Genomic DNA, 17,171 nt, shown 5'->3' on the forward strand with positions numbered 1-17,171 from the left:
AGCCCTCTCTCTGAGAGGAGGGAGCGCGCGCGCCGCCGACGCCGGGATTCCGCACTGCCGACGTCGCGCCCCGCCCTCCCGGCCGGCCTGCGCGCTGCTGCACCTGCGCGCCCGCGCCCCGCCCCCGGCGCCGCCGCGAGCCCGCCCGCCATTGGGTGCGGCGGCCACGGTGGGGCGGGGCCTCGGCGACGACGCTACCAATTGGTTGGGGTTTGTGTCCGTTCCGGCCAGGGAAAAGGGGGTGGAAACCGTGTCAAGCTCCCGATTGGTTGCCGTTGACCGTCATTTGGGGAAAAGAGGCGGCTTGGGCGCGGAGGGGCAGGTTTAGTGGGAGGAATTTGAATATTAAGGATTAATAGGCCCTTGCGGATGCTGGGGCAAGTAAAGGCCTAGGCTTCGCACGTCTTTTTGCGTGGCCCTTCCGGGCCGTTGACCCTCTGTACACAAACGCGCAAACTGCGCTGCCATAAGAGTTTCACCGCACCCGCATTTTCTCAATATCGTCACCTTCAGTAGAAGCAGCAAAGTTGCCTGCCCTGGAGCCTGACGTTGTTCCAGACGAGGGACCTTCGAGGGACCTTCGTTTCAGGGGCCTACCTATTGCATTCTTTCATCTGAGCCCGCCTCTCATAGGATCAAGGAATAAATAACAAATCACAGCCCTGGCCTTCCTGAAACTCTGGTCGGAGGAGACGGTGCATGCCAGGACTGCACCGAGACCTGTCATTTTATCAGATGGTTTGCTGGAGGTGTGGCGAAGGGGCATTGGGAGCACAAAGGAAGCAGCACTTAGCTCTGCCAGGAGGGGAGAGGGAAGACTTCCTAGAGGAGCTGATTTGGGAGCTAAGATCCAGCAATTCTGTGTCAGAAAAAAATATTTAAGACTATGAGAAAAGTTTTATCTAATGGGGTGTTCAGGACAGGACTATTTCTCAAGGCAACCTTACTCGGATTCCAGCCATCATCCAATCAATCCAATGCTCCTTGTACTAGTTCTGTGCTTAACAAGGAATCTTCTAGTTCTGCTTCTTCCCCCCGCCCCCACTTCATTTATTAAATACCTGCTATATGCCAGGTTCTGGACTCACGGTACTGAACAAGACTGTAAACTAACATTCTTGTGGCAAAGATTTATACTAAACATATAATACAATAAATAAGTATATATAATATAATGTTACATAATGATAAGGGCTTTGAGACAGATAAAACAAGGGTGAAGGAGGAGCTATCTAGATATCTGTAGGCTTTTGCCCTCATTTTATTCCCCCATATGGATATCTGAGGAGAGATATCTATTTGGCAAGTTGAAAGGCCCTGCGGAGATACTATGCCTGGAATATTGGGGAGAAAGCTTATGTGGCTAGAGAATGGTAGGGTGCACAGTTGAAGAGGCAGCTAGAGCCACCATGGGAACTGGGATCTTCTGAGATGAGAAGCCTTGGGAGGATTTTGAAGTGAGTGTTAACATCATCAGATCTATGTTGTACGTGCGGTGTGGAGAACTTCCATGGAGGGACAAAACTAGGAGGAAAAGCCCAGTCAGGATGCCCTGACAACAGTCTAGGACAGGTGATCGTGGCAGTAACTAGGGTGGTGGCAGGGGAGGTTCTGCAAAGTTGTGAGAGTCAAGCTATATTTTTAAAATTGGGCAGAAAAGATTGGATGTGGAGTATAGAGAAAGAGAGGAAACAGGGATGATTCCTGAATTTTTCACTGAGCAACTGAATGAACCGGTGCCTTTCACTATGATGGGAAAAACTGTAGGAAAAACACATTTTTGGAGGTATAGACCAAGAGTCCTGTTTTGGCCGTGTTAAGCTTGGAGCGCCCATTAGATGTGCAAGGGGAGATGTTGAGTAGGCGTTTGGGTTAATAACAAGTTCAGCATCCAACTCAAGAAGCTATCAAAGAAACAGCAGAGTAAACCTGGAGAAAATAGAAGGAAGAAAAATAAGGATGAGTAGAAATCCATGAAACAGAAAGAAATGATAGGATTGAGAACACCAGAAGCTGATTCTTTGAAAAGCTGGGGGAAAGAGCCAACCCTTTAACAGTCTAGGTATAAAGAGAGAAAAGTCAAATTATATTAGAAATGAAAAAGAGACGTAACCACAAATACAACAGCTTATACAACAGATAATAGATAAAACATACATTTTTAAAGGGATATTATGAACAACTGTATGTCGGAAAATTGGAAAGCATAAACAAAATGAATAAATTCCTGGAAAAGCACAGATTACCAAAACTGACTCTAGAAACATAACACCTGGATAGACCCTCTATAACCACAAAGAAATTGACTATATACCATATTGTAAAAATCTACCCCCTGCCAAAAAAAAAGAAAAAGAAAAACAATGAGCTCAGAGAGCTTTACAGATGAATTCTACCAAATTGTTAATGAATAGGTAATTCCAACCATACACTGAGGAAAAAACCTCGAAACTTATTTTATGAGACTAATGTAACTACTATAATGAGCCAATGAAAGTGTGCCACAGGATGTGTAAGTACATGTAAAAATTCTAGCCAAATAAACAGAATCCAGTGGAATATAATGATATAACCAAGTTGAGATTTATCCTAAGAATGCAAGGATGGTTTAAAATTAGAAAATCAACCTTAAGAGATTTAAGGGGAACAAATTATATGATTATTTCAATAGATACAGGAAAAGTGTTCAGTACAAGTGTAAAATATGACTACTTACGAGAAAAACAACAACCTAGACAGCTCTGAATAGAAGGCAGCTTCCTCAATCTGATCAAAGGTATCTATTAAAAAACTTAGCGTAAACATCATATTTAATGGTGTTAAGTGGGAAAAAAGCAAGAAACAGAACAGGAGCTATGGTGCAACATCATTCATGTAAAATAAAACACATGTATCCTCCTCTGATTCTCTTTTAAACCCCATCCTTTGTGTTTCACTGTGAGGAGAAAGAGCCATTAGACCTCGTAGAGAAAGACCTCAGCAAGTAATAAAAATCTGGAAAATGTGGGGTGCCCAGGGGGCTCAGTTGGTTAAGTATCCGACTCTTGATTTTGGCTCATGTCATGATCTCAAGGTTCGTGAGGTCGAGCTCCACATCAGGCTCTGCTCTGACAGTGCAGAGCCTGCTTGGAATTCTCTCTCTCTCCCTCTCTCTCTCCCCCCCCCCCCCCCCACTCATGCTCTCTCTCTCTCTCTCACTCACTCAAAACAAATATTTTGGAAAAGCTGGAAAATGTAATTAAAGATTCAACTCACTCTGGCTACAAAAATTATAAAACAGCTGGGAATGAACTTAAGAAATGCCAAAAACCTATATTTATTTATTTTTTTTTCAGTATATGAAATTTATTGTCAAATTGGTTTCCATACAACACCCAGTGCTCATCCCAAAAGGTGCCCTCCCCAATACCCATCACCCACCCTCCCCTCCCTCCGACCCCCCATCAACCCTCAGTTTGTTCTCAGTTTTTAACAGTCTCTTATGCTTTGGCTCTCTCCCCCTCTAACCTCTTTTTTTTTCCTTCCCCCCCCCCCATGGGTTTCTGTAAAGTTTCTCAGGATCCACATAAGAGTGAGACCATATGGTATCTGTCTTTCTCTGTATGGCTTATTTCACTTAGCATCACACTCTCCAGTTCCATCCACGTTGCTGCAAAAGGCCATATTTCGTTCTTTCTCATTGCCACGTAGTATTCCATTGTGTATATAAACCACAATTTCTTTATCCATTCATCAGTTGATGGACATTTAGGCTCTTTCCATAATTTGGCTATTGTTGAGAGTGCTGCTATAAACATTGGGGTCCAAGGGCCCCTATGCATCAGTATTCCCGTATCCCTTGGGTAAATTCCCAGCAGTGCTATTGCTGGGTCATAGGGTAGGTCTATTTTTAATTTTCTGAGGAACCTCCACACTGCGGCTGCACCAATTTGCATTCCCACCAACAGTGCAAGAGGGTTCCCGTTTCTCCACATCCTCGCCAGCGTCTATAGTCTCCTGATTTGTTCATTTTGGCCACTCTGACTGGCGTGAGGTGATATCTGAGTGTGGTTTTGATTTGCATTTCCCTGATAAGGAGCGACGTTGAACATCTTTTCATGTGCCTGTTGGTCATCCGGATGTCTTCTTTAGAGAAGTGTCTATTCATGTTTTCTCAAAAACCTATATTTAAAAGCTATAACACTTTACCGAAAAACATAAAAGAAGACCTGAAAAAAAAAAAAAAGAAAGAAACTATCATACTCCTAGAAGGAGGTCGACATAATAAAGATGTCAATTTTGTTGAACCATTCATTTATGCATTTTTATTTGGTGATGTTTATAACAGTACCCTAAACCTAATTTGAGAGACACTGGATGTCATTAGTTTATTATAAAAGAGAGCCATGAAAATTATCTACCTGATGAAAGATTTCACAAATTCACTGGAATGGGCAGCTTCACTTGATGCCATTTCGATAATTACGTATTTCAGTCTCCATTCTTGCCAAGACTGTCTCCATCTCTAAATAAGAACCACTTGGGTGCCTTCACATTCTGGGAGAACTTGATCTCCAACTTTCATACCAACCGCTTGAATCTCTCCACCCTTTCCTTCAGGGCACTCCTTCAGAGCCCTAGCCAACGACCGTTGCTTGCAAGACTTTTCCTTGAGATTTTTCTGGAAGCACAATGCCTCCTTTAGTTACAGTTTTGGCTGCACTCCTTTCAACCAAAAGCCGGTCAAAGAGGGGAAGAAACTCTCTAAATGCCTGTCCTGCTTTGACTCCAGCCGCCACAGCGCAAACTCTGCTTTGGAGCTGCCGCCGCAAGAAGGTGTCAATTCTTCAGGAATTAATCTGGAAATTTTTTTCCCAAGTCAAAATCAAGGAGTTTTTGTGGACTGGAGCAAGTTCACTCAAGATTGGGAAGAGTAAGTGTACAAGACTAGAAGTCAAGACATTTTTTAAAGAGAAAACCAGGGGCGCCTGGGTGGCGCAGTCGGTTAAGCGTCCGACTTCAGCCAGGTCACGATCTTGCGGTCCGTGAGTTCGAGCCCCGCGTCAGGCTCTGGGCTGATGGCTCGGAGCCTGGAGCCTGTTTCCGATTCTGTGTCTCCCTCTCTCTCTGCCCCTCCCCCGTTCATGCTCTGTCTCTCTCTGTCCCCCAAAAAAAAAAAAAAAGTGTTAAAAAAAAAAATTAAAAAAAAAAAAGAGAAAACCAATGAAGAGGGTCTTGCTAAATACCTTAGTTTCAATAAATGAGGCTTAAATAATCCAAATGCACTTTTACCATTGAAAAGTAGAAAAATATACTAGAGTTTTCAGTATACACTTGTGGGGGGGGGGGGCGCCTGGGTGGCTCAGTTGGCTACACGCCCGACTCCTGATTCCGGCTCAGGTCGCGATCTCACAGTTTGTGGGTTCCAGCCCTGCGTTGGGCTCTGCGCTGGCAGTGCGGAGCCTGCTTGGGATTCTCTCCCCCTCTCTCTCTGCCCCTTCCCATCTCTCCCGTGTGTGTGTGTGCTTGCGTGCTCTCTCTCTCTCTCTCTCTCTCTCTCTCTCAAAATAAATAAACAAACTTAAAAAAATAAAATATTCACTGGTAGAACTAAAAATGTGTCATTTAAAACATTGGGTTAGACTATTTTTTAAATGGGTGCCCTCAAAATTCAGACTGTACAAGATAAAAACCAGGAAAACACAGTATGAATAGCAGTTGACGGAAAAACAACAACCAGAAGGATTTTATCGATAAAACAGACAGAGCACCAACTTCTACTCAACCTGTCTAAAAATCCCTTGAACTGATAAGATTGTATATATTTTTTAAAAAGGAAATGCAAAATGACACTGGAAAATAAGAAGGGTAAAAACAGACAGTCCAGAGGTTTAGAGCTAGCATCTCAGATGATACCACAAAAAAATTGAAAACATAAATTTGTTTCAAGTACTATGGGACATTTCCCAAAGTTACTTATGAATTAGACTCCTCAAACCAAAAGTCTCAGTCAATTTCAAACTATAGAAAGCGTGCAGTCCAGTCTCTGGCAACAATAGAATAAAATGAAAACTCAGAAACAAAAGAATGGGCAAAAGTAAAACAAAACAAAACGAAACGAAAAACCACTCTCTGCTTGGAAGTGTTAAGACAGACTTCAAAATAGCTCTCTGGTTAAAGGGGAAACAGAAACCAAAATGATAAGCTCTTCAGAAACGACCAACTGTGACAGTTCCACGTATTAAAACCTAAGCCGTGTGGCCAAAATGGTCATCTAGAAGAAGTTAATAACCTTAACTACCTGTACTAGAAAATAGGAAAATAGGCCAGGAATGAATAGACTTCGATACATCATGGTCACTCTCGTGCGTGCCCACACGCAGAGTTTTTCCTTCTTGACCCAAAGAAACTCGCTATAAGAACAGTATTGAGGTACAGAAAGAAATAAACCCATCAAAGTGAAGAGAGTGTGGCGAAGACGGGAGGTTCTCCACAATGGGCAGATTTCAAGTTTTTTGGAAAGCAGGTAGGAATTAGTTGAAAGAAATAGGCGGAAAAAATCGAGCCTAGCATATGTGATAAGGGAGCTACAGAAGACGTGGGAGCGAGTTCGCCCGATGTAAGACCAGAGAGTAGGCTCTGAATCGGCAGGCCTGTGGTACAAGGGCAAAATCCAAATCAATGGGACCAGAGAGTGGGAACGTCCCCTCCTCCTCTCTACGGATAGCCGGGCTGACAGCTGGCGGAGGCCCGCAGGAAAAATACCCGACAGTTCTCTAAAGAGTTTGAATGAAATGTCTGTAGAGAGCCAGGGCTGCCAGCATGGATGTTGGCAACTCCTGGGCAATTTTCTCCTCATTCTAGCATTTGCAGAATGCGAACACGCTTCTTTGGCTCCCTGTCCCACACAGAAGAGTCGTAGCAGGAAAAACACACCTATTTGCCCTAAAGCAGATTAAATCCAAAATAGCTACCCAGCCCTTCTTTATTAAATTTAAATCAGCCATGAAGGATCATCAGAAATTTTAAGGTCTTCAACATTAAAAATAACCAAGTATAAGGGCACCTGGGTGGCCCAGTCGGCTGAGCATCCAACTTCAGCTCAGGTCGTGATCTCGCAGTTTGTGAGTTCGAGGCCCACGTCGGGGACTGTCAGTGTGGAGCCCACTTCGGAATCTCTGCTCCTCCCCTGTGCTCTCTCTCTCTCTCTTTTCAAAAATAAATAAAATTATTATTTTTTTAAATCAAGTATAATCTGTAGGGGAAAATGAGCTCAGAGGAACCCCAGAAAATGCAGGGAACATATGGAAAAATTTAAATTTAATTAGCATATTCAGAGAACTGAAAGAAACTATTGTATCCACAAAACAAGAATAGAATAGTATGTGAAAGGAGCAGAAAACAAAGGGTGCCTGGATAGCTCAGTCGGTTAAGCGCCCGACTTTGGCTCAGGTCATGATCTCACAGTTCATGGGTTTGAGCCCCACACCGGGCTCTGTGTTGACAGCTCAGAGTCTGGAGCCTGCTTCGGGTTCTATGTCTCCCTTTCTCTCTGCCCCACCCCCGCTTGCACTCTGCCTCTCTTTGTCTCTCAAAAATGAATAAACGTTAAAAAAAATTTTTTTAAAGGAGTGGAGAACAAGAAAGAATTATTGGAAATTAAATGTGATTATTGGAGTTCAAGTTCCAGTAGAAATATCAAAAGGCAAAACTGAAGAAATCTCCCAGGAAATAGAACAAAACAACACAGATGAAAAAAATATGAGAGGAAACATAAGGACTTCAAAGAATGATCTAGGAAGTCCAGCAGACAACTAACAAGAGTTCTTGTAAGATAAAACTGAGAAAAAAAGAACAGGAATCAGAATAAGTCACATCAGACTTCATTACAACACTGGATGATAAAAGACAATAGGGCAACACGTTTTAAAAAGATAATAGGTAATAGGGTGATGCTTTCAAAATTCCAAGAGAAAATGATTTTCAATTTAGAATTCCAGCCAAAATATCCATCAAGTGTGACAATGGAATTAAAATATTTTTAGATACGGAAGGGCTAAGAAAACTCACCTCCCAAATATACTTTCTTAGGAATCTACTTGAGGATGTTCTCCAGCAACACAAGGGTGGAAGCCAAGAAAAAGGAAAATGTGGGATCCACAAAACAGTGGATCTAATCCAGGACCACAGTGATAGGAAATACTGGAGATGCCAACTGGGCAGAAGGCCTGATTGGCAATCAGCATGGATTGGACTAGGAGAATGGCAGGCCCTGGGAGAGAGGACTCCAAGAATTGAAAAAAGAGCGTGTGTATGTGAACTCAACGTATTAGCTGTTGCGATTGGGAGTTGGAAGAAAATTGAATGCGACGATGGTAATTAGTACAAGAAAATAAGGAAAAACAACTAGAAACAGCCCTAGAAACAGGATAAAAAAGAACTTACGAGGAATTTACAATCAAAATAGGAAAGAAAGCAAAACATATTATAAGTTTACCGACCGATGGTGCGTAAGAAGAGACAAATAACTCGATGCTGAAACAAGTCTTTCCTGATGGCCCAGGGCTCACCAAATTTGACTTATACAAGGGAAATGGAATCCTAGCATGTCTCTTCTTCAGCTGGCATCAAAATATATTTCTGGGAATGCCAGCTGGTGCAGCCACTCTGGAAAACAGTATGGAGGTTCCTCAAAAAATTAAAAATAGAACTACCCTATGACCCAGCAATGGCACTAGGCATTTATCCACGGGATATGGGTGTGCTGTTTCGAAGGGATACAGGCACCCCCGTGTTTATGCAGCACTATCAGCAATAGCCAAAGTATGGAAAGAGCCCAAATGTCCCTCGATGGATGGGTGGAGAAAGAAGATGTGGTCTATATAGACAATGGAGTACGACTCGGCCATCAAAAAGAATGAAATCTTGCCATTTGCAACTACGTGGATGGAACTGGAGGCTATTATGCTAAGTGAAATTAGTCAGTCAGAGAAAGACAAGTATCATATGACTTCACTCATAGGAGGACTTTAAGAGACAAAACAGATGAACACGAGGGAAGGGAAACAAAAATCATATAAAAACAGGGAGGGGGACAACACAGAAGAGACTCACAAATATGGAGAACAAACTGAGGGTTACTGGAGGGGGTGTGGGAGGGGGGATGGGCTAAATGGGGAAGGGGCACTAAGGAACCTACTCCTGAAATCATTGTTGCACTAGATGCTAACTAATTGGGATGTACATTTTAAAAAATAAAAAATTACATTAAAATATATATATTTACATAAACATCATAACGTGCATTTGTGTCTTTGGTTTTCACCTGGTAGAGTCAGCCTATGCACAAAACGCAGAACGACAGGCTTGTGTGGCAGGATGGGACACGGCCCCCTTCTCCTTATGTGTAGCGTGAAGGGTTGACTCAGCAGGCCCGTGTGCTCCTGAGAGAGGCCTTGGGGAACCCCTGCCGCATCAGATTCGATAGTCATACTGCTCTCTTTAGTTGTTTGTAAGTATAAATAATACACTCGAACCTCCCGTGCTGTTAACTTTCAATAGAAATGTATCTTTGACCACTCGACAGCAGCTTCGCTTTACCTTTGCGCTGTCGGAGCTAACATTTACGTGTCATCCCGATACAGGTGAAAAGATAATCTCCGAGAAGTAAGAGAGTGGAGGGAAGGGGAACAGAAACATTGGGCTCTGAAGGGGTCCGAGAAGTGATGCCCATTGTTTCCCCGAGTGTCATGGAACGTGACGATACGATTCTAGGGCTCATTGGAGTAACTCTGCAAGATGGGCCACAGAAACGGTGACTCGACGTGTTGATGAGACAGCACAGCTCTGCTACTGAAAGAGGCAAGTGATCAGTGGGACTGAGAGCTGCCCCGAAGAGACCCAGACACCCTCGGGACAGATGCCCTTTTCCCCCTGTTTGTAGAGCCCTGCTTAGATTCTGGCTTCCGCTCTTGTGTGCCTCAGGAAGAAACCCTGCTGTGGGAAACTGTGGTGGCCACTAAGCTGGCTCCGGCCCGTGGTAAGTTCCGGGAAGTCCTCTGGGGCCTTCTGGGAAGCCACAGCCCCTCTGCTCCTCCTGGGCTGGGTTGGGTCCGGAAGTGACTTCTGAAGCAGTGGCGATAGCTCACTGAGGCATCAAGGATGTCTTTAGGAGAACTTTCTCTGTGGTTAAGGGTTCCCCTGTGGTTAAGTGTTCTGTTGCCTACATCACAAGTTGTTTGTGACCCTGGGGGGCTTATGGCCCTTCTGTGAGGTCTTGGAGGGATTAGAGACTTCCTCGGTATCTGTTATTTCCCAGTTTGGGCTTTTAATTTCGTTTTCTTTTTTTTTTTAATTAAAAAAATGTTAATGTTTATTCATTTTTGAGAGAGAGAGAGACAGACAGACAGACAGACAGACAGCACGAGCGGGGGAGGGCAGAGAGAGAGGGAGACACAGAATACGAAGCAGGCTCCGGGCTCCAGGCTCAGAGCTATCAGCACAGAGCCCGACGTGGGGCCCAAACTCTCGAACCCTTGAGATCATGACCTGAGCCGAAATCCAGAGGTGGAGGCTTAACCGACTGAGCCACCCAGGCTCCCCTAATTTTGTTTTCTTTTGTATTTTTTTTTTTTTACCCCTTATGTAGGTTGGCTACTGTTTTATCTTTTTGTCTTCTTTTTGGGTTCTCAAAGAACCAGTTTTGAGATTATCAGTTCTCTGGTTTCTCTGTGTACCAGCTCAGTACTTTCTGTTCTCATCATTCCTGTTTTCTAGGCATTTGGCAAGTTTTCTTTGACTTTTTTTAACGAAAGATTTTTTTAAGGGAGTTAAAAAAATTTTTTTTAATGTTTATTCATTCTTTGAGAGACATAGAGAAAGCCTGGGTGGGGGAGGGGCACAGAATCGGAAGCAGGTTCCAGGCTCTGAGCTGTCAGCACAGAGCCCAACGCGGGGCTCAAACCCATGAACCGTGAGATCATGACCTGAGCCGAAGTCAGACGCTCAACTGAGCCACTCAGGCGCCCCTTAAAGGGAGCTTTAAATTCTAAAGGTAGGCTTCTGTTTTGTTTTCCATTTTAGTTGCTAACATTCTATTCCGACAATGTGTTCATATTCTTTTCTGTTTTTTGAAATGTCTTCAGGACCCTTTCTGGCTTAGTATGCGGTCAGTGGTTCGTCTCTCCCTTCCCTCTGCCAAGATGCCCAGCATGGGCTTTTCCTTATTGTGGTCTCAAACTGGCTATTTTAGGCATTAAGGTCCTCCCAGGAAAACAGAAACCACTTCAAGTGAGGGCATTGAATGCCAGGAAAGGGTCACCTAGGACTACTGGGAGGTTAATGTGCAGGCAGCTTAGAGATCCACCTGGGTAGGAGGTCACTGCCATTCCTAGGGTGGAATCAAGGAGGGCTCCTGGTGAGAGCTGCAGCTGCCGCCCCTGAGACAAAGAGGAAGACCGTCCCCTTCCTCCTCCTCTCTAGTCTTGCTCATGCCTTCCATGATCAATCCCTGCCGGAAACCGGCTAAGCCCCAAGCCTGGGAAGGGCCGGCAGCAAGGCCTCTCCCCACAGGGTGAGGGAGAGGTGAGCAGCGGATCTCAGGACAAACAGGCCCATGGGTGAACTTTAAAAGCCTAGGAAGTGGGGGCGCCTGGGTGGCTCAGCCGGTTAGGCATCCAACTCTTGGTTTCAGCTCAGGTCACGATCTCATGGCTCATGGGTTCGAGCCCCGCATCGGACTTACACTGACAGCATGGAGCCTGCTTGGGATTCTGTCTCCCTCTCTCTCCACACCCACCCCCGCACACACACGCTTTCTCTCTCTCTCTCTCTCTCTCTCTCTCTCTCAATAAATAAATAAATGAAAGTCTAGGAAGTAAGTACACTCTTCCCTCCTCCTTCTCTGCCTGCTTCTCTGGCAAACTTTGTGTTTACGGTATTGCTTTCAGATCTTCTAGTGCTTTTATTTATGCCTTTAAATAATCCAGTCAAACCTTTACTACGCGACTGATCAACATTGAACGATATCTACTGACAAGGGCAACTTTTGTCAAGAGCTCAGAGCATCGGGGAATCTTTCTCTCACCTCTCCTCCCTCCATGCTTGCTTCCGTTCTCTGACTTCTCATTTCTGTACCCTCGCGGCTCTGTGTCTCGCGGTTCTCGGTCTTCACGGACAAATGTCCCGGCTCATTTGAACAGCCCGTGCACCGGCTGAACTCCTCAGAGACCGGTCTGCTCTCAGCTGCCTCTTTTTGAATCAATGGAAACAGCAACATTAGCGTCTGACAGAGGGGAATGCAGAGAATATTCAGTGGCACCCACACAGTCTCCGTGTATGTCAATAAAGGGAGCACGTTGCCATCAAGAAGCCACTGTAATGAATGCTTACGGACAGAGCAGGATTTCACTGAAGCAGAGCTTGCACAAGTTGCTGGAAGGTCCCTAAAGAAATGGGCGGAAGCAGGACAGTCCTATTCTTGGGGCAAAACAAAGAGAAGGACATAAGTTAGCATTTTGTATTCTTTTACGGGATGACGGGTCAGGTGGTCAGGAGGCAGACGACAGGAGTGAGGGGACGGTTTAGGCCAGAGACTTTACCGGGGCTTCGGCGAGGACGGCAAGGCGGGACAGGCCTAAGAGTCTAGAATTGACCGATTTGAATAGTCTCAGTAGGCCCTGGGCTATGGGGGGTGTCTCTAGTTGCCCGACACCCGACCCTGGGATGATTAAGGCAGAGGAACAGAGCCTGCTGTGCTGTAGGGGCCAGCTAGAGGCTGACCTGACCCGGATCAGCTAGTTTGCATACCACAGACACGCTCCTGGCTCGAGCTGAAGAATTGGCCGGCCATGGGAAGGGCAGTCTCTCCCCGGCCAGAAAGGGGTTTTTTTGTCTGTCCGTTTTCGGATGTCAAAACATCATAATACACAGAAAATTTAAAAATCTTTCCAATATAGCTGGCTAACACTATAAATTTTTTTTAACGTTTATTTACTATTGAGAGACACAGACTGTGGGCAGCGGAGGGGGCGGAGAGAGGGGGAGACACAGAATCCGAAGCAGGCTCCAGGCCCTGAGCTTTCAGCACAGAGCCCAACGCGGGCTCGGACTCACAAACTGCAAGATCATGACCTGAGCCGAAGTCGGTCGCCTAACCAACGGGACCACCCAGGCGCCCCTACTGGCTAACACTATAATCTGTGACACTAGTTGTCTATGTAGCAAACTACGCGTCCCGAGTAAAATAGCGGCAGTGCTGGCCCGCGCTATGCCTTGGCTCTCCTTCCCTTCCGGGAACCTATTTCCCCCCAGTGTTATAGAGTCTGGGCGCGTGTTAGCTTTCGTCCCCTGCACCGAAAAGTGAACGCCATGAGGACAGGGCTGCGCCTTGTCCTCTGCTCTCTCCGGGACCAGAAAAGTGCCTGGCCCACAGTCAGCGCTCAAATGTCAGGTGCCCTAGCAGATACATTCCCCAAACACACTTGCGTCCCTAATGCCTTTGTTGTCAGTGTCAAGAAGGAACTAGTAGCTTCATCAGACTTCTTCACTCTGCTAGCTCGGGTCTAGAAGGATGCACGGAGGGAGGGTTGCAAGTCTGGACAGTGTGACAGGGAAGGCTCACTTGGTAGAAAGGCACGAGAAGGTTGATGAATATAAAAGCTGAGCGATAAATAAGGAGAGGGCAGCCACATCATTGGAGAGAAGCCGGACAGAGTTTCTGGGCCGGGGTCTGGCCTCACCTTCCCTGGGAGTTCTTTTCTGGGGAAGCCAGTGGGCAAGGTCATGAGTGACCACTGGAAAACAAGGCTCCCCGGATGGGCATCCGGCAGGGCTGGGATGGGGATCAAGGACCGCATATGTCTGTCTTTTTTGTGACACTTTTCCGATCTAGACTGGCCGCCCCAGACCTGGAACCTGTCTTCTGCCTTTAGATATCAGTGATAATTTGACTACTTTATAGAAGTCCCGGTTGGTAGTGATTTTCCTCCAGCATCTAGAAGGATGCACCTGTTTTCACCCACGTGCTGGGCATTCTGTGGGCCTTCAGTTCTGACAGAGTGGCTACAAGCTCAGTCCCACCCCAGTTCCCCGGAGAAGACATGGCTAACGCCGCACCTGGAGGCCCGGATCTGGGTGCGGAGGAGGGGTCTCCACTCTGAGCACCCAGGCTGGAGACATTCACAGGGTCTCCCTGTTCCGGGTAGAATTTCAGCACCCTCAGCAGGTGCAACAGGGCGGACGTCCTTCAGAGGGATGAACGAGAAGGAAATCGCGATACACCCATGCAGGGGAATGCTACTCAACGACAACGTCAAAGTAATCATGCTAGCGAAAAGAAGCCAGACACAACAAGGGTCTACACTGCACGATTCCATTTATTATAAAACCCTAGAAAAGACAAAGGAACACGTAGTGACAGAAAGCAGATCGGTGTTGCACGGGGATTGGGCTAAAGGGAGTGGTGAGAGGGGGGATTCACAGACCAGACGGGCACGAAGAAGCTTTCGGGGGGTTCTGGCTATGCTCATCATCCCGATTGTGGTGGTTTTACAGGAGTAAACAAGTGTCAAAATGTGCCAAATTGTATACTTTAGACAACACACTTTGATGTATGTAAGTTCCATCCGAATAAAGCTGTTTGAAATACAGTGCATCAAATATACTGCACGGTTGAAAGGACAATCCTGAGGTACACAGCCGTGTCGCCACCTCGCAGCTGAATAAATCAACACCGCCAGGTGCCCGTCCACAGCTACCGGCTGTCACTCCGGCCTGTGCTGTTGTGATAGTCACTGCCTCGTATACATTAGTTCGTGTCTCTCTCCTTTCACTAACCTTTATGTTTATGTTATTAGATATAGCCACAGCTAATGGATTTTCATTCCTGTATGATATCCCTAATTTTTTTACGTTTATTTATTTTCAACAGACAGAGCGGGAGTGGGGCAGGGGCAGGGGGCGGGACACAGAATCCGAAGCAGGCTTCAGGCTCCGAGCTGTCAGCACAGAGCCCGACGCGGGGCTTGAACCCACAAACCGCGAGACCATGACCTGAGCCAAGTCGGACACTTAACCGACTAAGCCACCCGGGCGCCCCCTTTTAAAATTTTTTTTTAATGTTTGTTTATTTTCGAAAGGGAGAGAGAGACAGAGTGCAAGCAGGGGAGTAAACTTTAGAATCAGCTTGTTGTATTATGATTTTGATAGATACCGCATCGAATGTGTAATAAATCCACTTGGAGAAAATTGACACCTTTAAAGTATTGACGCTTCCAGTCCGGCCATGTATGTGTCTCATTTACTTAGGTCTTCTTCCTTAACGTCCCTCATTAAAGTTTTATAACTTCTCCCACAAAGGGCTTGCAAATCTTTTATAAATGTATTCCTAAGTATTTTTTTTTTTTAAAGTAGCCTTCATGCCTAGCACAGAGTCCCATTGCAGGGCTTGAACTCACAACCCCGGGATTGGGACCTGAGCTGACATCAAGAGTCAGATGCTCAACCGACTGAGCCACCCGGGCGCCCCTATCTTGTGTTTTTTTTTTTTAATGCTATTGCAGGGGCGCCTGGGAGGCTCAGTCGGTTGAGCACCCGACTTCAGCTCAGGTCACGATCTCGTGGTTCATGAGTTGGAGCCCCACATCAGGCCGTCTGCCGTCAGCACGGAGCCCGCTTCGGATCCTCTGTCTCCCTCTCTTTCTGCCCTTCCCCCGTTCATTCTCTCTCTCCACATTGAAAAAATATATAATGATATTGCAAATGGTGTATTATTTTTTAAAATTTCATTTTTGAACTCTTCGCTCCCCATAGAAATATAAATAATTTTTATATATGGATTTTACATCCAGCGACCTTGTTACACTCTCCTCGTAAGTATAATAATTTATCTCTAGATTCTTTGGTGTATCGTAATACACATCAAATCACCGGTGAATAACGACAGCCTTCCCCCGCCTTTAGCTTTTACTTATTTTTCTTGCCCTGACTGGAACGGACATTACAATGTCAACAAACGTGGCGATGGTAACGAGCAGCCTTTTCTTACTTCTGATCTCCAGGCAAAGCTTTCATTTTCTACCACTATTTTTATAGGGCTTTTGCGAAGGAAGCTCATTTTAATTCCCAGTTTCCTGAGTTTTCTTTTTAATGAATAGTAGACATGTTATCAAATGCTTTTTTTTTTTTGCACCTAATGTGATGACCACGTAATTTTTCTGCCTTAACCTATTAATGTGGTTGATTACAATAAATTATTCTCTTTTTAAGAGGGATTCTTTTTTAATTTTTTAATTTTTATTTTTTTCTTTTGAGAGAGAGAGAGAGAGAGAGAGAGAGGTGGGGAGGAGCAGAGGGAGAGAGAGACTCTCAAGCAGGTTCTATGCTCAATGAGGAGCCCGGCTCAGGGCTTGATCCCATGAGCCCAGTATTATGACCCGAACTGAAATCAAGAGTCAGATACTCAACTGCCTGAGCCACCCAGGTGCCCCAATAAATTATATTCTCTTGTTAAACCAACTTTGCACTCCACAGATAAATGCAACCTGGTCACCACGTGTTATCATCTTTAGATGTTGCTAATATTTTGCTTGGATTTTTTGCATCTATGCTCACGAGTGAGCTCGGCCAATAATTTTCTTTCTTGTAATGTCTTTGACACATTTTGGAGTCAGAGTTATGTTTGCCTTCTAACAAAATTGTATCCTTTTTTGTTATTTTCTGAGAGAATGTGTATAAAACTAGAACCGTTTGTTCTTCAATATTTGACAGATCTTGCTGACAAGGTCATCTGGGCCTGGAGTTTGCTATAGGGGGGATATTTACTGGTAAAAATAATTTTATGATTATATGACTACGTAGGGTTTCTGCCTTTTCTTTGTGTGTGTCCACAGTAAGTTTTATTTTAAAAAAGCAACTGTACATTTTAACATTTAAAACTGAGCATTATCGGGGCGCCTGGGTGGCGCAGTCGGTTGAGCGTCCGACTTCAGCCAGGTCACGATCTCGCGGTCCGTGAGTTCGAGCCCCGCGTCGGGCTCTGGGCTGATGGCTCAGAGCCTGGAGCCTGTTTCCGATTCTGTGTCTCCCTCTCTCTCTGCCCCTCCCCCGTTCATGCTCTGTCTCTCTCTGTCCCAAAAATAAATAAAAAATGTTGAAAAAAAAAAAAAAAAAAAACTGAGCATTATCGGGGCGCC

General features: G+C 45.3%; 1 pseudogene; it reads right to left on the bottom strand.

The window, feature by feature from the left end:
- Positions 1–4,419: 4,419 nt before the first annotated feature.
- On the bottom strand, positions 4,420–6,334 carry LOC125931433 (10 kDa heat shock protein, mitochondrial-like; annotated as a pseudogene).
- Between the last annotated feature and the right edge of the window lie 10,837 nt (positions 6,335–17,171).

Source organism: Panthera uncia, chromosome X, assembly GCF_023721935.1.
Source record: "Panthera uncia isolate 11264 chromosome X, Puncia_PCG_1.0, whole genome shotgun sequence".
Lineage (NCBI taxonomy): Eukaryota > Metazoa > Chordata > Mammalia > Carnivora > Felidae > Panthera > Panthera uncia.